The following is a 16,088-nucleotide window of genomic DNA, read 5'->3' as shown; positions in this document are numbered from 1 at the left end:
TTCTTTCCCATTGTAAAGGCTACTACAGCTGAATCGCCACCACACAACCCCCAGAAGTGTCTCAAATATTTCCCTTTTTGCTGCTCCAAATTCTAATAAACTGCAAAGAGAAATCCCAAGTAAACTAGAGATTAACAGGCTCTGCCCACACTGACTTTTATAACCAATCCCCCAGAGGTCCTAGATAAATAAAATCTGACATTTCACATCTGAAACACAACCTTGGACTGATAAAATAACATTTCAAAGGAACTATCAGAGAAAGAGTGGGAATATAAGGGCTTTTTCCCTGGTACCCCCTGGCAAAGTGAGTCCTTAGGGAGAGGGTCCTGTTACCCAAGGTAAGACTCAGGACAGCCAGGGAGTTACAGCAAACAGCACAGCTACCTGTAGTCCCCAGGAAGACTCTTCCCCCTGCTGGGAAGCCAGGCTGCCCAGCCCTGCAGCTTTTGTCTTCGGACCCCTTCCCTGAGAAGCTTTATCTGTGCCCACCACTCTGCAGGACTGACTGCTGCTTACCTTAAAGGAACATAATGCTTTTGGAAACAAAATTTTTAAGACCCAAACTGGATGCTTTCGCACTACATACTAGGCACAGGCAGCTTCCTGCTAGAAAGAAACACACGGTTCTTTGGTAAAACATGAGCAAAGAAGACGAATTAAAACATTCGCTTATTAAACACAGAGCTAGTTGTTACGGGTATTTTTCACAATTCTGTTGAGACAAGCAATCAACCAATCCTTTGCACTTGACACAGACTTGCTGCAAAATCCAGTAACTAAATCACCACCTGCCTCGTTACAGATCTCTAAAATGGTTAATCGGTTCTTTTTCCTCAGAAAAAGAATTGACATAATGAATAAAACTGAACTCAAGAGGAAACATATTAAAACAGGACATCAGTGGCTGCAAATCAGCGTGGCTCAGCTGAAATCACCCAGAGCCTTTATCTTTTTTCACATAAGTGAGAACTTCATTGTGTGAATCTTCGGAAAGACCAAGCACTCAAGAAAACAAAGATGTGTCAGGGCTGACATTTGCTCAATGATTACTTCGAAATACAGTGCATGTAAGTCCAATGCACAAATAGACAAATGATACGGTAAACATTACAAAATTGTGGAGAGGTAATAGGTAGGTAATAGGTAAAAAAATCAAATTAGTAAGTGATAAATTGAAGTTAATAGGGTAGAGACTATCACATATTGACACAAACATGCATAGGAGAATATCCTTTTACCTAGGCAAAGTGTAAATGTGTGGGTGTTTCTGATTTGTCTCTAAAATCTTCTCATTTTAACTTGTATCTCTAACTTTGGCCATTCTTAAATAGAAGTAAGGTGTGCAGACAAGACAGGGGAATGCAAAAGATGAGCCAGTCAGTTGAAATAGAACATAAATGTTCCAAGTGTCCAGCCCTTCTACCTGCAATATTCCCACAATTGCTTAAGACTGATACATGTGACAACGTGAACATAAATGGGTTGAGTTACACAAAGGTAGCCAACGGCCTCTGGTTAAAAAGTCCAACATACACAGAAATACTAGTTCAAAGCAAGCAATGAGTTGCATGGGATGGTGTTAAGCTGTCTGAATGCACCTTGAGCAGTAACAATTATTCTATCTTAAGTCTATCTCTTAATAGTAGCAGGCTTGTTAAAAGCGTTAACCCAGCCAGTACATGAAACCACAAGAGGGCACCAAAGATCAGACTGTCCCATTTCTGTACTTCTCCTTCCCAAACCCAACTAAAGATAACCTAATAAGGATTAAACATGAAAGTTTGTATGCCTAAGTGGCAGGAAGATAAACTTAGGGTAAATTGTTTTCCAAATCTCTCTGTTTGTTAATATTCGAGAAATTGAAGGCTGACATCCATCAAGTGCCAGTCACCACACCATCTACTTTTATGGGTTTTCATGCACATGGATCTGTTTCAGTTTTTATTTTTTTTCACCTCCAGAAAAACTCTTGAAATTTATTGTTGTGCTCTTTCCAGGCTGAACCATGAGACACCTTCATGCCACAAATACAGGTTATCCCAAACAAAATAAATATATTCAGTCAGATATTGTTGCTTCTTATCTGTTCCTTTGACACTAGAGGGAAGTTGCCCACAAGCCCCACCAGTACAGCAGTGCCAGTGGAGCATCACAGCTAAGCTACTAACCCTGTCACACTGGCATCACTATTTTGCTTCTCAAACTAGATCAGTTGCACAGAAGGAACAGAGGGTGCAATATTAATTCATGGTGGCTGAACTAAGGGAAGACGTCAGTAGACTAAGATCCATAAGGGAATGCGAACAAGAACTAGATGTGTGGTATCAGGCACTGCAGACCCCCGTAGCAGAGGGAGGTGACCAAAGGAAGAAGGAGGAATGGATACAAGTGCCTGTTAGAAGAGGCAAGGGAAAACCCTCACAGCCCGCCTCTTCTCTCCATTTACCCCTGTACAACAAGTATGGGACACTGGAGGTTGAGAGTGAGGCAAATGAGAAGGTAGAAGAAGCACCATCTGGGGAGTCATCTAAAGCAAATCAGTCTCCCCCTCGCATCAGAACCTCTACACTACAAAAAAAGAGGAAGGTTATTGTTATTGGTGACTCCCTTCTGAAGGGAACAGAGGGTCCCATATGTTGGCCGGATCCTTCCCACAGGGAAGTCTGCTGCCTCCCTGGGGCCCGGGTCAGAGATGTTACCAGAAGGCTGCCAAGTCTGGTACAGCCCTCTGACTACTATCCGTTAGTAGTTATTCAGGCGGGTAGCGATGAAGTCAACACTGGAAATTCAAAAACAATCAAAAAGGACTTTAAGAGACTGGGGAAACTGGTTGAGGGATCAGAGGCACAGATAATTTTCTCATCAGTACCCTTAGTCGCAGGTAGGAATACCGAGAGGAATAAAAAAATATGCATGATTAACAAGTGGCTCAGAAACTGGTGCCACCAACAAAATTTTGGGTTTTTTAATCTTGGGGAACTTTATACGGCACCAGGTCTCCTAGCAACGGATGGAATACATCTTTCTCAGAGGGGGAAAAAGATACTGGCATGTGAGTTGGCAGGGCTTGTTGAAAGGGCTTTAAACTAGGCTCGAAGGGGGAAGGGGTTAAACACAAGTCCAGCAGAAATAAGCCTAAGGAGAGCCTTCAGCCTGCCATCTCACTTGAAGTGGGAGATGCTGTAAATACTGTAACAAAGGCATGGTCTTGCAGAGAGGGACCGAGATCCCCTGAGACAGTAGGGGACAGAAGTGTATTTGGCACAAAACATGTTGGGAGATCAGTGGAGTGCCCCTCTAAGAAGGAGACACAGCCAGCAGACCGACTAAAGTGTCTCTACACCAATGCACGCAGCATAGGAAACAAACAGGAAGAGTTGGAAGCCATCCTGCTACAGGAAAGCTACAACATAGTAGCAATTACGGAAACTTGGTGGGACAAGTCCTACGACTGGAGTGTGGCCATTGATGGCTACAAACTATTCAGAAGGGACAGGAGAGGAAGAAGGGGTGGAGGTGTTGCCCTCTATGTGAAGAAATGGCTAGAGTGTGAAGAGTTGTTGCTAAAGAATAGCCATGAGCAGGTAGAAAGCTTGTGGGTAGGAATTAGAGATCGGGACAACAAAGGGAACCTTGTGGTAGGAGTCTACTACAGGCCTCCTGACCAGGCAGAGCCTGTCGACGATGCCTTCTTACTCCAGCTGGAAGAGGCATCACGATCACAGGCTCTCATCCTGCTGGGTGACTTTAACCACCCTGACATCTGTTGGAAAAGCAACACGGCTGGCTGCAGGCACTCCAGGAAGCTTCTAGAGTGCCTAGACGACAACTTCTTGAGACAAGAAATCACCAGCCCTACTCAAGGAGATGCATTGTTGGACCTGTTGGTCACAAATGCAAGCGAGGCCATCAGGGATATCAAAGTTGAAGGCAGTCTGGGCTGCAGTGATCATGCTCTAGTGCAGTTCACTCTCTTAAGAAGTTTGAAGCCCAAGAGGAACACCATCAGGACGCTAAATTTTAAGAAAGCGAACTTCCAACTCTTCAAGGAGTTAGTAAATAGGACCCCATGGGAAACTGCCCTTAGGGACAAGGGAGCAGAACAAAGCTGGCAGATCTTTAAGGATGCTCTCCATAGAGCACAAAAGATCTCAATCCCAACATGTAGGAAATTGGGTAAGGAAGGCAAGAAACCACCATGGTTGAGCCGGGACCTTCTGGTCAAACTAAGGGGTAAGATGGGGCTACACAGGAAATGGAAGAAGGGACAGGCAACCTGGGAAGAGTATAGGGATGTTGCCCGGCTGTGTAGGAATGAGGTCAGGGAGGCCAAGGCACAGCTAGAATTGGACTTGGCAAGGGACATAAAGAAAAACAAGAAAGGCTTCTACAGGTACATTAACCAGAAAAGGAAGGTTAAAGAAAATGTACCCCCCCTAATGAGCAGCAATGGGGAACTTGTATCAATGGAGGAAGAGAAGGCAGAAGTTCTCAATAATTTTTTTGCCTCAGTCTTCACTGGCAACCCCTCTCCTCCTAGCTCTTGTATTGATGGCCCACAAGTTGAGGATCCAGGTGACAAAGTCCATCCCACTATAACTGAAGGCATGGTACATGATCACCTGAGGAATCTAAAGATATACAAGTCCATGGGACCTGATGAAATCCATCCCAGAGTCCTGAAGGAACTGGCTGATGAAGTTGCAAAACCACTTTCCATGATACTCGAAAAGTCATGGCAGTCAGGTGAAGTCCCTGCAGACTGGAAGAAAGGAAACATCACACCCATTTTTAAAAAGGGAAGAAAGGAGGACCCTGGGAACTACCGACCTGTCAGCCTCACCTCTATGCCTGGGAAGATCATGGAACAGATCCTTCTGGATGCCATGCTTGGGCACATGGAGGACAGGGGGATGATTCAGGACAGCCAACATGGCTTTACTAGGGGCAAGTCCTGCCTGACTAACCTAGTGGCCTTCTATGATGAAGTGACTAGGTCAGTAGACAAGGGGCGACCTATGGATGTAATCTATCTGGACTTCTGTAAGGCCTTTGACACAGTTCCTCACAACATTCTACTTGCCAAATTGGGGGGATACGGATTTGATGGGTGGACGGTTCGGTGGATAAGAAATTGGCTGAATGGTCGCACCCAGAGGGTGGTACTCAATGGCTTTAAGTCCAGATGGAGAGCAGTGACTAGTGGTGTCCCTCAAGGTTCCGTCCTGGGACCAGTACTGTTTAACATTTTTATCAAAGACATAGACAGAGGGATTGAGAGCACCATCAGCAAGTTTGCAGATGACACCAAGCTGTGTGGTGTTGTCCATACACCGGAGGGACGGGATGTCATTCAGAGGGACCTGGACAGGCTGGAGAGGTGGGCCCAGATGAACCTCATGAGGTTCAACAAAAGCAAGTGCAAGATTCTGCACCTGGGAAGAAACAATCCTCAGTATAAATACAGACTGGGGGATGAGGTATTAGAAAGCAGCCCTGAGGAAAGGGACTTGGGGGTGCTGATTGACGAGAAGCTGGACATGAGCAGGCAATGTGCTCTCGCAGCCCAAAAGGCCAATCACATCCTGGGCTGCATCAAAAGAAGTGTTGCCAGCAGATCCAGAGAGGTGATTCTGCCACTTTACTCTGCTCTGGTGAGACCTCACCTGGAGTACTGTGTGCAGGTCTGGAGCCCTCAATATAGAAAGGACATGGACCTGATGGAGCGGGTCCAGAGGAGGGCCACCAAAATGATCAGGGGGCTGGAGCACCTCTCCTATGAGGACAGACTGAGGGAGCTGGGGTTGTTCAGCTTGGAGAAAAGGAGGCTCCGGGGAGACCTCACAGCGGCCTTCCAGTACCTGAGGGGGGCCTACAGGAAGGCTGGGGAGGGTCTGTTTACAAAGGCCTGCAGCGACAGGACGAGGGGCAATGGTTTTAAGCTGGAGAAGGGGAGATTTAGATTGGATATTAGGAAAAAATTCTTTACCATGAGGGTGGTGGAACACTGGAACAGGTTGCCCAGGGAGGTGGTTGAGGCCCCTTCCCTTGAGATATTCAAGGTGAAGCTCGACGAGGCCCTGGGCAACCTGGTCTAGTTGGGGGTGTCCCTGCTGACTGCGGGGAGGTCGGACTAGATGACCTTTGGAGGTCCCTTCCGGCCTGGACCAATCTATGAATCTATGAATATTAAGAGACTGAAAAAACCCAACATGGTCCTCCTCTGACATCAGCCTGCTGTTCATTTCCTTCCAATGCTCAGCTCTTACTCCGTCTTATTTCAGTACTAGTGGCTTCCTCCTCCAGTTCTAAAGCGTAAGAAGGGAGTGAGGCACCAGGAAAATGGAAAATAGGGAAAGTTTGCCACCAGAAGTGGAGCACAGACTCTCAGTTACTGTCTACTTTCACTTGCTGAGATCGAACAAGTCCACAGTAGTTAAATAGTTATGAACAACAGTTGCAAGGATAGGCTCTGCCTCAAACTTGGATTTGCTCTGTGTGAAAATCTTCCTGGGGAAGTTTAACTGTCAAGCCTCAGAAAGCTTCCACTACTCATGCAAGAGCTGTGATTTTTTTCCCCAAATATTTAGAATGTAAATGAACTTGCGTGAATTTTCGGAGGGAAAAATCAAACATACAACGTTGACAACAGAAAATAAAATTTCAAAGCCCCCAAACTGGTGTACTTTTTTGAAAGCAAGCATTACAATTCTCACATGCCCAAAATAACCTTATCATTTGTAATATCATTTTACTGTGATCACTGTTACTACATTTTCCCAAAAAAGTACTCGCCTTGATACAGATGCTAAGCATGTAAACTGTTTATCCAATGAGTTAATATCAGACAAACTAAAGGGCAACCGAAACCAACCTTACATTAAGAAGCATTAGACAAATTACTAGTAGACAGATGTATCAGCCCAACCCTAAACAACCACAAAATTCCAGATAGCTAACTAAGTTAAGAGACCTTTTTTTTTCAGACAAACTAAGCCCCACCTGCATGTCAAAGCTCTGTTGTTGGTGGAAAGACATCAGACATCTTCAGAGAGCAATTGTGAAACAAGTTACTGTGCAAAATGTTTAGTTATTTCAACTGCTGAGTGGGTGAAGACTCTACACATGGACATTTAAATTAGGCAAACGGAACGTGGGCTATCCAGTGTACAAGCTAGTCCTCAAACACTTACTAGACCTCACAGAATAGTCATTTACTCTTCACTGGGTGGTAGCCAAGCTGCTTCACTGTAACATAACAAGTGGAAAAGCATGTTACTTGGCCAGCCTTGTTCATCTGTCTCACAGTAAAAAAAATTAGAAATACCTTAGCTCCCATATAATACCACTCAGGGTCTTTAAGATCTAAGACAGATGAACAGTTTAACCAGTAGCATCAGCTACTCTGGAACACTTTGCAAAGCATTCAGTCCAAGGCTGATTTCACCAGTTGCATATCGGGTAGCAGAACAAACATTCATCATCGTATCTGCCCTAATGACTCCAGTATAATACATTTTTTCCTCTAATGCAGAGACAGACAGCAGAACACTGGAATTTCTTTAAATCTAGCAGTCAGAAGATACTTAGTCTCTTGGAAAATAGATCTTTTATCTCCTGAAACCCATTGCTTGTTTACCCTCTATGCACAAATGTGACCATCTTCAAGAAAAGAAGCAGAGTGATGAGTTCAGGCTTTCATCAGCTCTGATCCAACTCTCAGATTGTGTGGCCAAGTAAGGGTTGGAGATGAGGCGATAGTGTATGAAGTCTTTCATACTGCCTGTCCCAGGTTACAAAATAGCTTCTGCCTGCATGGAGATAAATCACAGATACCACATCAGTAGATGCACTCAGAAATACTTAGCTTTGTGGATAACTTGTATTTAACAGTGCCACATTTCTTTTAACCCCAAGTGTCTGATCCCCTCTGCACTCCTGGATGCAAAGCCGTGAAACCACTATTAAAGCAGCATGGACACTAACACTTACAAAGCAGTAGACATTTCCTTTCATGGACTCCGTCTTCAGGAGACCACTACAGGGCAACCCATTTCCTCTCAGACAGACAGCACTGTTTTACTGGAAGCCAGTTTCTGTGCTTGCCTTTTCAACTCAATTTTTCCAGGCACTGTGCAGCTGGTGGAGTCATAGCTCCATTTCTGAGTATCTCAGTGCGCATGAAACAATGTCCACATGCAGCACCCTGGTAACACTTTTAGCTCGTGTACATCCAAACCTGTATACAGACTCGGGATGTGTGTCTATACTACCCATTAAAGAGAAAAGCACATACATAGACACAAATGTATACAGACTTACATGAGACAGTGTGTGCACACAGGCAAACATATAACGAACAACAAAATTTGGCTCACTCCATGAAGTCAGTTAGACCATTTAAATAACTTTTTGTCTCAAGCAGGTTTGAAAAGTCAGAGCATTTCCAGGAAAGAATCATACAGCTGACAGGTAAAAATGACTAGCTAGTATATGCACTGGGTTTAGCAATATATAGGAAATATGTTAAGAGCTAAAGGTGGATTTAAGTGTTTCTTACTATTCTAGGATATATTTCAACTTTCAGAACAGATCCTTTTCAACTTTCAGAACAGCTGCTGCTTTTTTTTTTTTTTTTGATTTAACTGGTTTTAGAACATTAGCATGTCTTTTTTGTGGCTTGAAATGATATGTGGAATGATCAAAGGAACAATTAACCACTTACTGAAAGATAACAATGCTCATTTAGTAAATGTCACAGGTAGGAGAACTGATAATAGTTTATAAAATATATCTAGTGATATAAGCTGGAACATTTTAAAAGATGTGCATGAGACAAACTGGAAATACTTACCAGATTAATATAGTCTCATGCACATGCAGCTGTAATCATCAAAACCAGTATTAAGATGTAGGTAAATTTTTTTTCCTTCTTGCAGTCTTTCTTACATACTCTCAGTGGATTCTTTCCATGAACCTGGAAAAAGTTGGCATTAGGCCCTAAATTAAGCTGAAAGCTCTAAAACATTTAATAGATGAAAAGGGAGATGCAAAGTTCAGTTCAACTTAAATAAATCCAACTTGAGTTCTAACCCTCCAGGAAAACAGCCAGTTTTTCTTTGTTCAGTGTAATATAAGAGCTGGCTTAAGCCTGCTCTTCACTTTTGAAGAACTTTTACTCATTACAACTATCAGTCTTGAAAATATCCAGCTATCAGTGCCCTCACATACAGGGAATGTTATTTTAGCTTATAACCACTGAATCTGGTCTCTTTTTTTGGCATGAGGTCAATAGCTAGTTGTAGTTCATCCTTTCTGCCTACTGGAGAAAATGACTGAAATTAAAAAGAAATATTCTGTAAATAAAAAAAATGTCTCTTAAGTCTTTCTACATCTTTGGTAACATTCTACCTAAGCCTCCTTCTTGAACCTCTGTCTACACTGTACTTTTGGGCAACTAGATTATCTTTAAATATACAGCTTTGTTCAGTCACATGCATGATCAGCCATCAATTGCGCAACTTCCTCACCAGCCCTGTAACTCAGGGGGTGGGTTTGTAGGTTAGTTTTTTTACAGAGTAAGTTTTTTGCCATTTAGCTTTTAACTGTGATAGGTTTCACTGGTAAACAAAGTAATACAAAGTTTAACCTCCTCTAAGCGTACGGCTTCAGAAGAACTGAAAGGATGACATTAAGAACGAACAACATGAGTACGCAGATTAAATATGGGCAGATTCTTATCTTGATCATCATAATTTGCAAACTATATTGCTGCTGCATATCCAGTTCATATTAGTTCATTAAAACATATGTCAACATCATTACTTCATCTTTCATCTCCATGGCTTACACATACTGACACTTTTCAGATTGTGAACACAAGGGTCAATGGTATCATAAAAGGACGTTTTCACACAGCTTTCCAGGCAACAGAAAGAGTCATTGCAATGAGGATTTAGACAGACAACTTCAGCTGAAACACTGAAGACAAGGGTTCAGTCTTTCATTTTATCATATTTTCTGTCCCATTGTAGGCCAGGAAAGTAATTCCTTAAAATTCATAGGAAAATCTATTCTGAAAAGGTTTGTATTACTACATCAGCATAAATCCCTAACCACCTCACACAGTACTGCTTACTAATTTCCACGGTGCAACTAGGTAAATATTCATATTAATCTGTATCAAGTGATTTCTTGCTGCAGGTAGGCACTAGGTCTTTCTTGTTCTTTCATTCAAGGCATTTTGGGATTGCTTGAGGGAAAAAATTCTGATAAAGGTAGAAGTTAGAAGGGGAATAGAACTTCTCAAATGGAGGACAACTGACAATAAGAGAGAGGAAAGGACTCTAGATCATAATCAGCATTGCCAGGAAGCTAATACAGGATGGTCTTTTTTTTTTTTATGGGATCATCATCAAGGTATCGAGTCAAGTGGACTCAACTCTATAGTCAAGTAGAATCATTCTATGATTCTATCATCAAGGTATAGAGTCAAGTACAAATGCCAATTGGTGCTTTTAGAAGTGAGAAACTCAGATGGGGTTGTTGTTTAAATAAAACAACAAACCAACGGGTTTGCCCTTTCATCCTTAATGAATTTCACAAACACGAATATCCTGTATGCATAGGCCTTACACTAAACTCTTCAGCAAGTCTGAACACTGGAAAGACACTAATTCTGGCATGACTGCAAACTACCAGAGCACAGTGCCTGTCTACTAATATAAGATTAAATGAGCATTCAATTATGCAACTGGTGGATGTCAGAGGTCTTTCATTACTTTGTCCATTAAACAAAAAGTGTTTGTCGTTAAGAGAATGGTCTGGTGGAAATACATGATTAGAATGAAGGAGCCCTGTACTTCAATTCGTCTTTGCCCATACCTGCGGTGAACTTTGAAATTTTTTTTAACGCATGTATTTTTCTTCCAGAGTGTGGCTGTGAACTCTAATCCTTGAATGAAAATTGTATAACAATGGCATTAGCTGTGCTGCCAAACCAGTTCAGCTAACTTGCTTAGGAAAGAATAACTTCATTGCTGAAAATACAAAAATTTTAATTTGCATCTAGATCGATTAAATAGGACAAAGTATGGGAAAAAAATTTAAAAAAAATCACTGTAGCAAGGAGTTAGAAGAAACCAGCAATCTACACAAACCATAGCTGAAGATGAAACAAGTGGAAAAAAAAAAAAAAAAGTACCTTAGTCCTGGTATCAAAAAAGAAGAAAGGTAGGGGTTTAAATCTCTGGCCATGCAGACTCTTTGCATGGTTTCCCTCTAAGGATTTGTCTTATCTTTTTCTGTTTTCTTCTTGAGACAGGGGAAGGAAGGAGGGGTACAGCCCCTTCCCATCTTCTAGACTCTCTGCGGCATGAGGATGCCCAGCAGAAGGGGAAGAATACTTGCATTCATGCAGAGAAGCTTGATTCCCTCCAGGAACTGGCTACAATGGTTTCCTGTACAGCGCACGCTTCCTCTCTGTTAGGTCCTACACAGGTCAAGTTAGTAGACAGATCACTATTCTCAGTTGTCACTTGCCATCAAAAAACCTTCAACAGACAGAGCGCGAATGCTCTGTTTGTGTTAGCTTAGGTCTATCAGATGGAGCTTCCTGTTAATATGTATTTGTTCCAACTGTAAGGCAAAGTATAGTTGATGCTTCCTGAAGGAAACAATGGCATAATTTTTAACCAGCTCCTTGACTCTTTGTCAAAGAAATACTGTCTTCTAGCTCCTGTGTGAGAAAGCAGTTTTATTGTACAAGAAAGATCATCTATAATACAGAGTAGTCTGATACTCAAAAACAGAGGTTAGTTATACAGCTAAATAAGCAAGGCTTCTATTACACTTACGTGGCTCTTCTGGGAGATTAGAGTCTGTAAAAATAATTCAAATTATGGGCAGTGTACCAAAGCACAAAGCACACAATGAATCAAAAGTAATTTAGGATACAGCACCAGAATTATTGCAGGAAAGGCCTTTAAGGTCTTGGCAAAGGGTATGATTGTAGTAGAAGTGCAAACCAGACGTCAAGATGCTTCAAGAGGAAAGGTTAACTGCTCACAAAAAGCAATGTTATTGCATCCTGCAATGAGGTCTTGGTTCCTTTGAGAATAGGCATGGTTAAACAGGAAAAAGATGATAGGTACTGGGTAAGAAACTGGAAAAAGTATATGCTACATTTAAAACAAGTGCATGAGCCAAAAGACGTGAAGCACTCGACTGCAGAAGATTCAGCAGGGCTCTTCAGATAGCTCCTAACAAGCCTTTGATGTGCTTGATTATTAACATGAAACCCCAACATAGCTACATGACAGTCACAGAAAGAGTAAGTGCACATACGCAATAGGGAAAGGGTGTCACTCAATACTACAAAGCAAAAGAATTTTTGTTGTTTTTTTCACATGCACCTCAGGCTTAGCAAGAGAAAAAAATGTCATTAGCACTCTTACTTGAAGACTATAAAGGTACAGTGAATATACTGCAAAACAAGGAAAGATTTTCTCTTATTCTTGTGGTTTGATGAAACCCTACAAAACAGGGGAGAAAGTGTATTTTGCTTGGAATATCTTGTCATGTTTGGTCAGTCTAAAACACCATTAGGAAACCAGGACAGTCCTGTGGGCTGTCCTTATCCTCTCAATTCCCCATTCAGGCTTGCCCAAGCCCAGCAGCCCATCATTCAAAGCAAAACCCATCATCCAGCAACATGTTCCAAAAGACATCCACCACTGTGCCCCCATTGCCTGCAGCTCTAACACACTGCCCACCTCAAGCTGAGCATCAATGCCAAATTCAGCCTATACTTGGTTTTAAGCACGCATGCAAGCATAAGCAGAGCTGAACCATAGCTTTTCAGCTGCCCAAGCCAAGTCAGTTGGTGGTGGCATCACCAGCAAGAGAACAGGTAGCACCCCTCAAAGGGCCCTCAAGGGATTTGAGACTAAGTCACCTGTACACTGTGCTGCAGTCAACGTGGAGGTGGACATCTGCCTTATTTTACAGAGTAGGCAGATTTAGGCAAAAAAACCCAACCCCTAAGTTGCAAATAGAGGCTTAGGACAATACATCAGTTGCACACCATCGCTGAGAGCAAACAGTTTGCTCTTATTGCAATAGAGGACTTCCCTTTTTAATCAGCCAATTCTGGATAAGTTGTCATTTTAATAAGAGGGGGAAAAGATAGGAGAGAGGTATGTTCCAGAAACTGAGTGCCATAATACCAATAAAACTTTTTTTCTAGGTGGAGTTTTATACAGTCAGTCTGAGGCCTCACTACATCACTCTTCCACTTTTCCTGTAACAGCAGATTCAAAGCACCAGAGTTTAAAATAATTTAGTATCCAAATATTAAAAGAAAAATACTAAAACCTCTCTCAGACTTTGAAAAACCCAGCTGCTGAAAAATTGCCAAGCCCAGACTATTGCTCTGCTGTTATCAAACCTAAATTAAATAAATCTTTCTAAATAAAATATTTTACTTTTTTAAAAAATAAACTTGAAATTACTTTCCTTAAATACAAAATATTTCTTTAAACAAGAAATAATATTTACTCCTAATGGATTCTGTTGTTTGGGCTGGCCGGACACTATTTAGATAGCTTTATCTGACAGAGCCTTTTCAAGAGGTGCATGTATCACCCCTTTTTCTTTTTCTTTTCCTATTTACTTTCATCACAGCAGTACAGCTACAAATCACTCTCCCTCCCCAATTAAAGATCAAAGGACATTGTATTATGCCTCCTAAAGTCTATTCATCATATAATGCTGCAGAAAAACTAGACTTGGTCAGCTTCTCAGCTCACAGAATTGCTGCCTTAGTAACCAGCTTCTGGATATTGTAGGTAGCAAAGAGTGCTATCCTACTCCAAAGAAGGAAAACAAGGCAGAAAAAAGGAAACACTGTCTCCACACCTAAGGAGAGAAGCACTATCCCACTGTACTCTACAACTGATTTACTGGTGCATGTAACCTTGTATACTAATTTTATTGCAGGACAAATCAGGACTTACGCTTCTATATGTTCTATAAAGAAACACCCACATTGCTAGCTCACTAAAACCCCTCCATGACAGGAAAATAACATTGACGTTTTTGACAGCATTCTTTATCTTTAGTTGCAAGTAGAGTGAAACAGTTTCAGGGACCAAAAAGCCACAGATAGATAAATAATCAGATAAGGAAGAAGTAATCATACCTTGAGCTACTAACCTGGATAGATGCTTGATTTGATTTATTCCAAATATCACAAAAGTGATATTGGGCTTGAGCAACTCTGGCCTATGTCCTCACCTGGTCCCCCAAATGCCTTTTTGCAATCCTTTCTCATGAAACAACTGTGTCTGAAAGGCACTTTCATCACTGCTGGCCAGTAAGATGAAGACCGTGAGAAAGACAAAAGACCTGAAGCTGGGACAAAGTAGTCTCTCACCACTATTTCCATTATGACCCCCTGCTTTAATTATCTATAGGTGCAGTTGATAGATGCTTTCACAGAAATCAGTATTGCTGCCTTCTTATGAGCTTTTCCACACTTAGTTCTATGCTGCACTTTTCTAGGGGTGTTGGGGGAAGAAACATGGAACAATTAAGGCATCACATCTTAGAAACAAGGAGGAGAAACTACATGACGGTTTAACACTCCTAAGGTGAGCGCAGAGAAATTCAGCAGATAGATGTATTTCCATTTCCAAGTGTTTGCTGAAGGAAAGCTTGGAAGCTACGGCAACTTGACTTTCTAGGTTTGCTTTAAGCATGAGGGAAATTCCAAGTCCCCCTGGAGGAAAAGAAAGAAGAAGAGTCTAGAAAGCAACAGGCAGCTTTTACATATACAGAATCTTTCTGTAAATACAAGAATCTCTATAAATGTGTGCCATGAAATATATATGTGCCATGAAATATAGAAACGCTTAATACTCCTTTTCCTCAAAAATGACTAAATAGATTGAAATTCCCAAAAGAGAATCCATGCTATGCTTGCAGTGCTTTAGCCTTGTGTGCTCATCATTCAATAGACAGTTTTCCACACTGAAAAAGGTGAGGATTATTAGGTCCATTATTCCAGCAGTCAAGTTAGCTGTTTATGGAAATTCCAACTGTCTATCACTGGGCAAAAAGTTCTGCTGTATCATTTGAACTTGCATTAAAACCATTCAAGACTTTGATCTATAAGTTTTTACCCTTTCAGAAATAAATCTTGCAAATCTACACAACATCCCCACAGACATATTTGTTAATACCATACACTTCATGAGCAATAATACAAGAGTCAGTGATAATACAATCACTGACAGATGAAACTGAAGAAAAACAAGTTTGGCTGTATCAAAGAAACATGTCTTTTCCTGAAAGTGCAAAACCAGCATGACCTGGATCAACTGTTTTTGTTAACTGCCATCATTTATCATTTGTAAACACATTTGCCAGTGTTGGCATATGAGAAAATCTAAAGTTCAGTGCAAAATGATAAGAAACTTAGTCCTTGAGTATATCAGTAGCATTCCTCCAATAGCAATTATTTATTTGCTGATCTATGGCAGTAGCTGTGGTGGTGTGACCATAGCAAGCTGAGTACATGGGTGAATCCAGATTCACAGAGAAAAGTAGCATCTTTTAACATGAATTGATAGAGGTGGAAGAAAATTAGGCAAACTTTCAAGCATTACATGGAAGACTCACTTGACTTTAGGCTTGTCTGTTCCAGTCAGACCTGCCAGCCAATGTACTGAACAGAAAAAAATGGCTGAAATTCTAATAGTATACTAAAGGGGAGCAATAAAATTAAGAAAAAAAAAATCCTCTGCCCCAAAGAAACAAAGTAAAACGAAAGAAAATTGTTCAAGAATATTATAATCAGTTTGGGGGCCTGCAAAGTGACATTACAAGGTGATTTAGTGTGCAAAATACTTAAGTTTCAAAATGGGACTTTAAACTTGCCCACTCAACTACCAAAGAACTTTCTTGTAAGAGAAGTTAAGATGAAGTACTCAAAGGTGTGAGATGCTTAATACACTGAACCTTACAGGAAGGACTCCTATTCAGGAATACAGTGGCTCTACATAACTTAACAAGAAATCAGCTAT

At 41.4% G+C, this 16,088-nt stretch overlaps 1 protein-coding gene across 2 annotated transcripts in view; it reads right to left on the bottom strand.

Annotated features, from left to right (window-relative positions):
* Positions 1–16,088, bottom strand: part of KCNQ1 (potassium voltage-gated channel subfamily Q member 1) — a 360,582-nt gene that overhangs the window by 307,342 nt on the left and 37,152 nt on the right. The window lies entirely within an intron of this gene.

Source organism: Numenius arquata, chromosome 6, assembly GCF_964106895.1.
Source record: "Numenius arquata chromosome 6, bNumArq3.hap1.1, whole genome shotgun sequence".
Lineage (NCBI taxonomy): Eukaryota > Metazoa > Chordata > Aves > Charadriiformes > Scolopacidae > Numenius > Numenius arquata.
This window is presented reverse-complemented; position numbering and strand designations above follow the sequence as displayed.